General features: G+C 33.7%; 1 non-coding gene across 1 annotated transcript; it reads left to right on the top strand.

Moving 5' to 3' along the window:
• Positions 1-1496: 1496 nt before the first annotated feature.
• Positions 1497-1604, top strand: LOC130971292 (small nucleolar RNA R71). The gene has a single exon (XR_009082518.1). It is a non-coding gene; the product is annotated as a small nucleolar RNA R71 (small nucleolar RNA).
• Positions 1605-3637: the final 2033 nt, after the last annotated feature.

Here is a 3637-nt window from a genome sequence, read left to right as displayed (position 1 = left end):
TGGATTTTAAAAACAAGGTAGTCCACATTCAATTGAAGGACTAATTCTCCTCTGTTAACATCTATCACAGCTCCTGCTGTGGCTAGGAAAGGTCTTCCAAGGATGATGCATTCATCCTCCTCCTTCCTAGTGTCTAAGATCATGAAATCAGCAGGGATGTAAAGGCATTCAACCTTTACTAACACGTCCTCTACTAATCCATAAGCTTGTCTTATTGACTTGTCTGCCATCTGTAGTGAGAATATGGCAAGCTGTACCTCAATGATCCCCAGCTTCTCCATTACAGAGAGTGGCATAAGATTTATGCCTGACCCCAAGTCACACAGAGCCTTTTCAAAGGTCATGGTGCCTATGGTACAGGGTATTAAGAATTCGCCAGGATCTTGTCTCTTTTGAGGTAAGGTTTGCTAAATCCATATATCTAGTTCATTAATGAGCAAGGGAGGTTCACCTTCCCAAGTCTCATTACCAAATAATTTGGCATTCAGCTTCATGATGGCTCCTAGATATTGAGCAACTTGCTCTCCAGTTACATTTTCATCCTCTTCAGAGGAAGAATAGTCTTCAGAGCTCATGAATGGCAGAAGAAGGTTTAATGGAATCTCTATGGTCTCTATATGAGCCTCAGGTTCCTTTAGGTCCTCAATAGGGAGCTCCTTCTTGCTTGAGAGACGTTCCATAAGGTCTTCCTCATTGTGATTCACGTCCTCTCCTTCCTCCCTAGGTTCGGCCATGTTGATTATGTCAATGGCCTTGCACTCTCTTTTTGGATTCTCTTCAGTATTGCTTGGGAGAGTACTAGGAGGAGTTTCAGTGATTTTCTTACTCAGCTGGCCCACTTGTACCTCCAAATTTCTGATGGAAGACCTTGTTTCACTCATGAAACTTAAAGTGGCCTTAGACAGATTAGAGACTAAGTTTGCTAAGTTAGAGGTGCTCTGCTCAGAATTCTCTGTCTGTTGCTGAGAAGATGATGGATAAGGCTTGCTATTGCTGAGCCTATTTCTTCCACCATTATTAAAGCCTTGTTAAGGCTTTTGTTGATCATTCCATGAGAAATTTGGATGATTTCTCCATGATGAATTATAGGTGTTTCCATAAGGTTCATCTATATAATTTACCTCTGCTATTGCAGGGTTCTCAGGATCATAAGCTTCTTCTTCAGAAGAGACCTCTTTAGTACTGTTGGATGCATTTTGCCATCCATTCAGACTTTGAGAAATTATGTTGACTTGCTGAGTCAACATTTTATTCTGAGCCAATATGGCATTTAGAGTATCAATTTCAAGAACTCCCTTCCTCTGAGGCGTCCCATTATTCACGGAATTCCTCTCAGAAGTGTACATGAATTGGTTATTTGCAACCATGTCAATGAGTTCTTGAGATTCTGCAGGCGTTTTCTTTAGGTGAATGGATCCACCTGCAGAATGGTCCAGTGACATCTTAGAGAATTCAGATAGACCATAATAGAATATATCTAAAATGGTCCATTCAGAAAGCATGTCAGAAGGACACCTTTTGGTCATCTGCTTGTATCTTTCCCAAGCTTCATAGAGGGATTCACCATCTTTTTGTTTGAAGGTCTGAACATCCACTCTAAGCTTGCTCAGCTTTTGAGGAGGAAAGAACTTAGCCAAGAAGGCCGCGACCATCTTATCCCATGAGTCCAGGCTATCTTTAGGTTGTGAATCCAACCATATTCTAGCTCTATCTCTTACAGCAAAAGGGAAAAGCATGAGCCTGTAGACTTCAGGATCTACTCCATTAGTCTTAACAGTCTCACAGATCTGCAAGAACTCAATTAAAAATTGGTAGGGATCTTCTAATGGAAGTCCATGGAACCTGCAGTTCTGTTGCAGTAGAGCAACTAGTTGAGGTTTCAGCTCAAAATTGTTTGCTCCAATGGCAGGGATTGAGATGCTTCTTCCATCAAACTTGGAAGTAGGTGTAGTGTAATCACCAAGCATCCTCCTTGCATTATTATTTTCGGCTGCCATCTCCTCTTCTTTTTCGAAAGTTTCTGTAAAGTTGTCTCTGGATTGTTGTAATTTAGCTTCTCTTAGTTTCTTCTTCAGAGTCCTTTCAGGTTTAGGATCTGCTTCAATAAGAATATTCTTGTCCTTGCTCTTGCTCATATGAAAAGGAAGGGAACAGAAAATAATAACAGGGATCCTCTTTACCACAGTAGAGAGATTCCTTTATGTTAGTAGAAGAAGAAGGGAATAGAAGAAGGAAAAGAGTCAAGAATCCAAACACAAGGGTGAAGATAGGTTCAGATTCTTTGAAATAAAGAGAAGTGTTAGTAAATAAATAAATAAATAGAAGGATATGAGAGGGAGAGAATTCGAAAATTAATTTTGAAAAAGGGTTAGTAATTTTCAAAAATTAAAGAAAGAAATAAAATTAAAATTAAAATTTAAAATAATTAGTTAATTAAAAGAATTTTGAAAAAGAGGGAGGTAATTTTCGAAAATTAGAGAGCTAAAATTAGTTAGGTGGTTTTGAAAAAGATAAAAAAATAAACAAAAGTTAATTGGTTAGTTTGAAAAAGATTTGAAAATCAAATTTGAAAAGATAAGAAGATAAGAAGATATTTTGAAATCAAATTATTTTGAAAAAGCTAAAATTTTGAAAAAGATATGATAAAAAAGATATTTTGAAAAAGAATTGATTTTTAATATTAAAATTTGATTACTTGACTAACAAGAAACTATAAGATATGATTCTAGAATTTAAAGATTGAACCTTTCTTAACAAGAAAGTAACAAACTTCGAATTTTTGAATCAATCACATTAATTGTTAGTAAAGTTTTCAAAACTTTGAAATAAAGATAAGAAAAAGATTTTGAAAATAAAATTTAAAAATTTTGAAAATAATAATAAAAAAATGAAAAAGATTTGATTTTTGAAAAAGATTTTGAAAAGATAAGATTTTTAAATTTGAAAATTTGACTTGACTTGTAAGAAATAACTAAGTTTTAAAAATTTTTGACCAAGTCAACTCAAATTTTCGAAATTTTGAGAGAAATAAGGAATAAATATTTTTTATTTTTGAATTTTTAATGATGATAGAAAAATTAAAACGTCATTTTTATGTTTTTCTCTTTTCTTTTTGGATCAAAACAAAGAATGCATGCAAGAACACTATGAATGTCAAGATGAACACCAAGAACACTTTGAAGATCATGATGGACATCAAGAACATATTTTTTGAAAAACTTTTAATGCAAAAAAAAACATGCAAGACACCAAACTTAGAAATCTTTCATGTTTAGACACTATGAATGCAAAAATGCACATGAAAAATATTATATAACACAAAACAAGAAAATTTAAATATCAAACAAGAAGACTTACCAAGAACAACTTGAAGACCATGAAGAACACTATGAATGCATGAATTTTTGAAAAATGCAAGAACAAGATGAATATGCAATTGACACCAAACTTAAAACATGACACAAGACTCAAATAAGAATCACAAAATATTTTTGATTTTTTTTTAATTTTTTTGTATTTTCTTTTATTTTTTTTTCGAAAAACATATAGGAAAAAGAAAATAAGAAATTCAAAATTTTTAAGAAGAATTCCAGGAATCTTTAAATGTTAGCTTAAAGCTTCAATCCTTAGGTTGGAC

Source organism: Arachis stenosperma, chromosome 3 (genome assembly GCF_014773155.1).
Source record: "Arachis stenosperma cultivar V10309 chromosome 3, arast.V10309.gnm1.PFL2, whole genome shotgun sequence".
NCBI lineage: Eukaryota > Viridiplantae > Streptophyta > Magnoliopsida > Fabales > Fabaceae > Arachis > Arachis stenosperma.
This window is presented reverse-complemented; position numbering and strand designations above follow the sequence as displayed.